The sequence below is a fragment of the Abrus precatorius genome, unplaced genomic scaffold, assembly GCF_003935025.1.
Source record: "Abrus precatorius isolate BTA unplaced genomic scaffold, Abrus_2018 Scaffold12, whole genome shotgun sequence".
Taxonomy (NCBI): domain Eukaryota; kingdom Viridiplantae; phylum Streptophyta; class Magnoliopsida; order Fabales; family Fabaceae; genus Abrus; species Abrus precatorius.
Window position 1 is genome coordinate 522,452 of NW_020874314.1, and position 8,909 is coordinate 531,360.

At 36.9% G+C, this 8,909-nt stretch overlaps 1 pseudogene; it reads left to right on the forward strand.

Annotated features, from left to right (window-relative positions):
- Nucleotides 1-6,369: 6,369 nt before the first annotated feature.
- Nucleotides 6,370-7,261, forward strand: LOC113856884 (annotated as a pseudogene).
- Nucleotides 7,262-8,909: the final 1,648 nt, after the last annotated feature.

Here is an 8,909-nt window from a genome sequence, read left to right on the forward strand (position 1 = left end):
CCACGAATACAAAATAAAAATAATCTAACTTTCTTCCCTTTTCGCCGCATCGGGACCGGCTGCTTCAGGATTCGCAGCGTCCTCAATGATGCGTCTAGGCACTTCGGCGTCAGGCTCTCATCGTCATCAACCTCAGTGTAAGAAATGAACCTCCCGCCAAAAAAGTCCTTTGTAATGTCAAAATGAAAATCTGCCGGTACTTGACAGATCCCATGACACTGGCGAATAGCGTGGTTAAAACCGGCTTCATGTTCGTAAGATACTTGCTGAGAACACTTCTCAGCGAAGGTTCTCATCTCGGTTTCAGCCTTTTTTTTTCCAACGCCAAGGCTTCTTCCATCTCAGTAGATTTGGCCCGTAAAGCCTCCTCCATTTGATAGGACTTTGCCCTTAACGCCTCCATTTCCTCCCCTTGATCCTCGCCGCCTCCTCGGCTGCATGCACCCAGTTTTCCATTATCCGGAAATGTTCTTTATATTGGTTAACCTGACCTTGCAGGGATTGAACGGTCTCGTCCAGACTAGCTTGAATCTCTCTACTCTGCCAAAGCTTCCTCAGAAGCCGAATAGGCAGCTTTTAACTTCTTAACTTTAATGATAGGATCCCCAACTAGCTTTCGGAGCATTGTTGTTGACCGTACATGAAGTTCTGCATAGTAGCGGCAGAGTGATTCGTAGTCCAAGCTATCGACCAATTCTTTCCTTGCATCAGATAACAAGTTGGGAGCAGCGAGCCGGCCGACATGTGTCCCGCTTGCCAAGAAGCCCTTGGCAAGCATGTCCAAAGGAACCACAGGGAAGAGGAACTGCTTCCTTCCGCAGCAGCCACCACTCGGGTTTGCTTCCGAGCCCCTTGTGCGCCGCTAGGCTCACCCGAATGGGCATGCCTTCTCTTTCTCTTCCTATCGGGTTCCTTGCCTTTACCCTTGTCCTTGCGTTTCTTGGAAGGCCTTCAGCCGGAACAACATCTCGGGGCGGAGGGAGAGGTTCTGCCACTTCGGGAAGTTGATCAATTTGAGGATGGCGATGCTCCTCAACAGGCGTTCCCTCCGGCATCCTTTGCTTCAGATTGCGCCGGAAAGTCAGCAGGTCAACACCTCGCTGAGCCATTAAGCCTGCATTAAAAATAGCAAGTCAAATCAATATAGCTCAATTCCAAATACAAGTTAAAACGAAATGACACATACCCTGCATATCCCAGCGAGGACGCGGAGACTTGAGCACGAGGATTACATGGGCAGGAAGGTCTCGGGGAAGGGACTTCAGGAATTGCAAATCTGACAGCTCCCTAGCCGATAACATGTCTCAGAGAATATGTCGTATCGGCGCGACACCCGAGTCCAGTGAAAAGGAAAGAGAGGATTATTCTCGCTATCAAAAAAATAGTTCCTACCTACAGGGTCCACGGTCACCTTGAAGAAACCGGTTTTGAAACCTTTGAATGACAAAGCATATGGTTTAAATAAGGGCATACTCGGGTTGCCTTATTAGAGAGACCCACCTCGCTAGGTCAGATGGACGTGTACAAAAAAAATGAAGAAAAAGACCTACACTAGGCTCTATGTAATGGAATTTACAAAGTATCCTAAAGGCTTGAACTGCGCCCACCCATTCGGGTGTAGTTGTGTTGGCGCTACATTCAATACCCTCAAAACCCCCATTTGGAAATCGTCGAAGGTAGCCTGATACCTAATTCCCTAAACATGTACTCATACATGAAGAAAGTGTCGGCATCCCGACACCTCCCAGGAAAACAAAGTCTGGGTTCTCGCCCTCGTCCCCTTTACAGGGGTCAAGGTGTATAGGATACGGGTCACAAGCCTCCCACAAAGAAATATCACAATTATCTACAAAGAGTTAAAGACTTTTATTTCTTCTAAAATGAGAAAAGTACTCGGCCACTTCACCGTGCACCCACTTATAACCAGGTATCGAACAGGGAGGAACACCTGTCTTTCCCTAGGAGGACTAGTACTCAGTAAGGGTTCAGAAGCGTCAGTATCACTGGAAGCTGACGTCTCGGCTTCGTTGCTGCATTCCCTGACCTGTGCTTCTTCAGCCCTCTATTTGAATAGACGAAACCTCGCCACTCCCCTCAATTCTGTTCATAATGTCTACCTCAACAGTACTCGGCCCCGAGGCATCGACAGGGAATCCTCCCACTTAATACTATCAGCCATGAAAGAAAAAGTGAAAAAAATGAAACGCACCTTACAAGTAGTCGGTAGGGAAGAAAAGCTTAAGATCTCTGACACTCTCGTTTGGAGCAACGGTATGCAGGTTTCGGCACAGAGCAAAAGAGTAGAAAAGGACGCAGGGACACCACATATATAAGGATCTGATTCGGCAAATGAAAAGACGCCTTTCGTTTTGAACCCAGATCCCTTCCAGATCAACGGATGAGTGAGGCACCCTTTCGTTTCATATACCCGTTGACAAACCCTAAAAACCAACATTCTAGAAAATTCCTTCGTAAATTTATTATTTTTATAACATAATTTCCTACCTCGCCTGTATCGCTTTGTTACTAAACCGATTACCTCTAGTATAAACTAACACATTGTTTAAATATTCCCATCACTCAAGACCGATACCCGCCTCGATATATTGCACTTACCCAACCAAATAAACCCCTCGGTATAGTCAAAAACACCTTGACCGACTACCTATTGCAACCTTACCACTAGCATTTAAAAAGCCCTCTCTTTGCAACTCTTCGGGCTTGTGGGGCTAGTGTACTGGAGAAGGAATCAACTCGGTCCCACCTATAGGAAAAGGAAACCGAGCACCGATTCGGCATACTAGGCTGGGTACCCCTCGTCAAGATTAAAAGGTAAATAACCCAATTAAGGGTAATAATCAAAGTATTATTTAAACCAGGAAAATAGGCCACAGTATAAAGGCTGACTCAAAAGGCCCATCAGCCCAATAAAATGCCTATAAAAGGAAGGTAGGAAATACAGGTGAGGGGTTGACTTCCCATTATTAAATAACATTTATTGCTTAGAACCGAATCCTGACTTTACTATCAGAGTGCCTTTTGCAGATACCCTCCCACATCAGCAATTCTCAGAAGGACGCCAGACCAGAGGTTTCTCCAGCAGGAACAACAACAAATATTTTTTTCATAAAATATTTCTACCTTTCGATTTTGCACAAAATAACACTGCCAAAATTAAAAATGGTTCCCAAATATTTCACACCAATAATACACAAAATGTTACACATCGGCGTTAATGGAAGACAGCGCAGGAGCGGAACAAGAAGCCATTTTGCAGCACCCCTTTCGAGAATTTTGCTTGTCCTAATTACAATCAATATTGCCATAGATGCTTTGATAGCGCAGTCGAGAAGGCAAAATCGATACTAGATTGAATTTGAACATGTGTCCCAATTCTCCCTAGACGTTGATTTTAAACGTTATCCTCGCTATTCAGACTATACAAATGGTTATTCAAGACGTGGCGTTTATTGCCTTTAATTGTCTGGTACTATAAAATTATTTTTTATATTTAATTTTTTTATCTAAATTTAACCCGATCACTATGGATGGTAATGGATAAAGTACCTGATGAGTATCCACAAAATTTACCCACAATGGGTAGGATATTTACCCGTTATACGGGTACGGGTATGAGTGTAGGTAAAAAGCCGCAAATTTTAATGGGGATGGGTGCAGGTATGGATATCTAAGTACCAACCCTGCCCCATACCTGTATATATATATATGCTTAAACTTTATTTTATAATTATGCATTGAATTTTTGTATTATTATATTACTTATGTGAAATTATATAAGATCAAATATTAAAATATATTTAATAATAAAGTAAACCTAAAAATTTATTTTAGTTTATATTTTTAATAAAAAAATTTATTTACTATTTTATATCATTTAATTAGGCTAATACAATTTAATTATTACATAGTTAATATGAGATTGACTTTTTTTAAAATATTATTTATATATGACACACATAAAATATTTTTTACACAAATATTTTTGTTAATAAAATTATATTGATGTTTAAATCATAAAGTGAATGATAAATAATAAATATATTGTAAATATTTTATAAATTTTACAATCACCTACTATTACCGTAAACTTATTATTTATCAATAATATTTAAATTTTATTTTTATATTTTAATTTAAATAATATTTTTCTATGTAACATATGTATTACAAGTACAACTATAATCTATTGAATCTAAATAATATTATTTTTACTATTTATTCACGTTCAAAGAAGTTTTTGAAAAGATATAAATATAAAAATTATTGTTAATTTTTATTTGTTAATTTTTTCAGATAAAAAAGTATAATTTTTTTAATATACACGTATATTTCTTTATTATAAAATTTTATTGTAACTATTTATCTTTTATTCAAATTCTTTCTTTTAAAATTTATATACATTATAAATATTTAATTCATTAAAATAATTTTTCAAAAATTTGTATTTTTGATAAAATACTTTCGTATAGTATATGAGCTAAAAATACTAGTATTAATATATATATATATATATATATATATATATTACTTTAATTAAATCTATTATTTTTCTTACAAATTTAAATTTAAAAGTTAAAAACAATATTTTATGTATTCACTTACTGTTATTAGTATTGAACTTCTCTACTATAACGTTATTCTCATTCTCAATGTTTGTCTCATTAAAACCTAACAACTATGAAATATTATTTATTAGAGTTAGTTGTCAATATCGTTACAATAGGTCACCAAGTGATCCCACACGAAGGGACAATCATTGTACAAATCTATTTCGTTGTCGCTCTAACATTACCAATCGATCAAATCTCACACAAGATAGGGTTATCACTGACAAATAACTTATGTATTTACTTTTGCTTATTGTTTCTAAAAATTTTAGTTTAAAAAATTATTATATTAAGATACATTTAACATTTATGATATTTGAATATTTGTTTTTATCTATGTTTGTACCTTGTTCGGCAACTACATATTGAATTTTTGTATTATTATGCTATTTAGGTAAAATTATATAAACATATTTTTCTTTATAAATATTTTTTCTCAAACAAGCACGAGTAATGGGTACAAAATGGGTATGCAAGTACCCAGAAGGTACAGGTACGAGAATTAATATTCATACCCACGCGGGTATGGAACCGAGTACGGATATTTTTTTAAAATACGGGTATAGAGATAGATACTATAATACCCTACTCGTTGTCATCCCTACCGATCACATGTTCATAGTTAAACTAGTATCGGTTGCCTCTAAACGATAATGTATTAAAAAAATTACTACAGCACATGCACATGCAATATAGGTGCTGATATGTCCAAAATTAACACCTAACAGAAAATTTGTTTCCAAAAATACTTATATTAAGAATTTGTTTTTAAATTAACATTATTTAAATAAATTTGCCATGCATTTCTCAAGTATATCTCAAAAAAATTAAAAATGGTGAACATTGTGCAACAAGTTGCATCCATTAAAACATGGCACTTGGCAGTGGCAGTATAGTAAACTCAAAAAAAGTGATAATTGCACACTGCGATACCGAACTATACTGTGATTCTACTTTCCTCAAACCCTACGAACCCGATTCTTCTTATCTGATGAACACAATCAAATTCAACCGTCCAATTCACCAAAACTCAAATCTAACCGTTGATGCTCTCTTTCTCATTCTCTCTCCCTTCGTCATCACAAGTTTTCTCCTTTCGGTTACGAATCCTCAGACACCATTTTCCACCCACTCCGCGCCAACAACAATTAATCTCCAAAACATTTAAAAAAAAAAAAACAAAAACGAAACCTCTTTTCTTTTTCAGGGTTTTTCTTTTCGCCTTAATTTTTCTCTCTCATTTTCCCGTGAAATTTAGGAGGTTTTTTTTTCATGAACGACCTACCCCAATGATGGCTCAGTCTCAGATCTTGCAAGGCCACCAAAACTACGTCGTTTGGACGCATCCCCCGCCGGCACCTTACACGCCGGAAAACGCTTCCGTGTACCCTCGCCCGCCAGCGTTTAACCCCCATCCGGGTCGGGTCAACCGAAAGGGAAGCGTTCAAAATAAATTTCACCGAACCGGTTCGGGTCCAAGCCACGGGTTCAAACCCGCTAATCCAAACCCGAACGAATTTCACCTGCCGACGGCCAACCGGTCTGGCGGGAAGGGTCGCCGGTTTCACCACCCGAAGAGGAAGTATGGCGACGAACGGCTCGACGTGCCTTTGGCGCCACACAACACGACGACGTTCCTAATCCGGGCGAAGAAGTCCGGCGGCATCGCGTTGGTGTCGCCGTGTCCGATGACGCCAGCGATCACGCCGACGATGTTGCCGGCGGGGAGTTAGTGGTGGAGATGGCGAAGGAGCAGTGGGTGGTCGACGGCTACGGGTCCATGAAAGGCCTGATCCGACTCCGGCATGAGAAGAACGACTCCGGAGAGAATTCCGGCGAAGATTCCGGCGACGTCAGCGATAGTGTGGCGGTGGAGAAGCGGTTGGACCACGACTTGAGCAGGTTCGAGATGAATACCCCAATTCTGGCGAAGAACAGAAGTTGGAGAATAGGGTTGATGAACAAGACACGCAAATTGCACACCTTGAAGAAGAGAATTTGACCCTCAAAGAGAAGCTTTTTCTCATGGAAAGGGAATTGGGTGAGTTGAGGAGAAGGGTTCGGTGCTTGGAGACTGACGGAATCGGCACCGTGGCACGAGATGGCAATGAGGCGGAGAATTTCGCCGGTGATGCCGATGATTGCTCTGAGAAGAGTGTCGGAAATGATGTTGGTGACAGTGGTGGTTGTAACTATAGTGATAGTGGTAACAATGGTAGCAACCATGACCGTGTTTGAGTCAACTATCTTTAGTTATTCACCATTGCTTGGGTTGCAAGTTTCTCTTTTTATTTTTCTTTGCTTTCCCTTGTAAATAAATGATTGTAGATATTTTATTACCTTGATAGATGGAGGACTAGCTATAGTTTAGCTTAGTTTAGTCAGGGTTGTTAAATTCTCGTTTGTAAACTAACTCTTTGGATGAATCAACTTGGGTTGTGCCTTGTGAGTTTATTTAGGAGTTAGGACCCTGAAACTCACTTGAATAAAAAATGGACAGTGTTTTGCATCGGCATAGTTAGAACTAGAGATTAGGGAATTTGTTTGTCTTGTTAGTTTCTTTGGTAACTAGCTAATCAATTTCTTTAGAACGCTTTTGATAAATGTTGCAATTAATGTTGAGAGGGGAGTAAAGGGGCTCTAGTGCTTTTGGCCATATGTGGCTGTGGTTCTTTTTGCCAAAAGGAGAATGATTTTGGTTCTTAGTTGCTATTTGATTTTCCTTCTTGTGTCATGGAAAACTAAATAACTTTGTATGTGGACAGCACACAGAACAGGGGAAGTCAAACAGTAGCAGGATCTGCATATTATTGCTTTGTTTCGATAATTCTTGTTTTTAATGTGGGATCCATTTAGTTCGACAAAGTTTCATTATTTTGAAATAGCATTGATCCCTCTTCACTCTTCAGCAAGCAATATGGGATCCAAATCTGAATTATCTATGGGGTTTGGTTTGTTGTCCACTGCGCCCTGTTACGTACATCATCAAATGATCGATCATGTAATTGTGGTTTTGTGCTTGTTATCTACTCCCACGAATTGAAATGCCTTTCACAGTTAGGGTTTTTTTTACTTAAATAATGTCATTTTAAAACAATTTCTTAAAATAGGTATTTTAAAATTAATTCTGGTATTTTTTTTTGCCAACTCAGCAGTAGTATCGTAGACGATAATAAATTTTTATTATTATTTTAATAAATTATTGTTCCAGTATTGTCGATATTACACCAAAAATTGACACGTGTCAAATCATATGTATATAGGACAAAATGAAATGATAATATATTTTTATTATTATTTTAATACACTATCGTTATATAATATCTGATACTCTTATTTTTTTAATCAATTTTAATACTATCATTACACAATAATCGATACTTATTTTTATTTTTTTTTAAAAATCTATCATCTTGAATTCTTCGGTACTCAATTTTTTATTTTACAAATTTGATCGCTACTCTTACATCAATGATTCATTAACTCTTATTTAAGTAAAAAAGCCGATCCTATATCCTAGAAAATGATTCATTAACACTTAATAAAGTGACAGATTCTGAGCTAGTGAGAATGTATCAAAATACCTAGTCATCTTTGAATAGATTACGCTTTCTTGTCTCAGCAGCTAATAATATTTTTGTTAGTTTAAATATGATTTTGATTTATTTTACATGACGCTTGATTATAATCAAAGAACAACCCACAAAATGCTATCGCAATTTATACTATACACGATTACAGTACCTCTCATTGATGCAAAAATAACGATCAATTTTGTTAAAATAAAAAATTGAGTATAGGAGAGTTTAAGATGATAAATTTTTAAAATAATAAAAAAAACAAGTATAAGTTAATGTGTAACGATAGTATTAAAATTGATTAAAAAAATAAGAGTATCGGATATTATATGACATAATATATTAAAATATAATAAAAATGTATTATCGTTTCATTTTGTCCGATATACATATGATTTGACATGTGTCAATTTTCTGTGTAGTATCAGCAATACTACTGCTGAATTGGCAAAAAAAAGTACCAGAAATTAATTTTAAAATATACTTATTTTAAGAAATTATTTTTAAAATGACATTATTTAAATAAAAAAGCCCACGGTTAGTTCATATTTTTCTTTTATTTTGAGTATTTTTAATAAACCCATTGCCTTATAAAATTGACTTCTAATAAATGAGTTATTCAGCGTTGATAAATAGGTAGAGTTTGTGAAATACTAGAAGGTTGTTTGGCCACGACAAAATGGTAGAATAAAATAATATTATA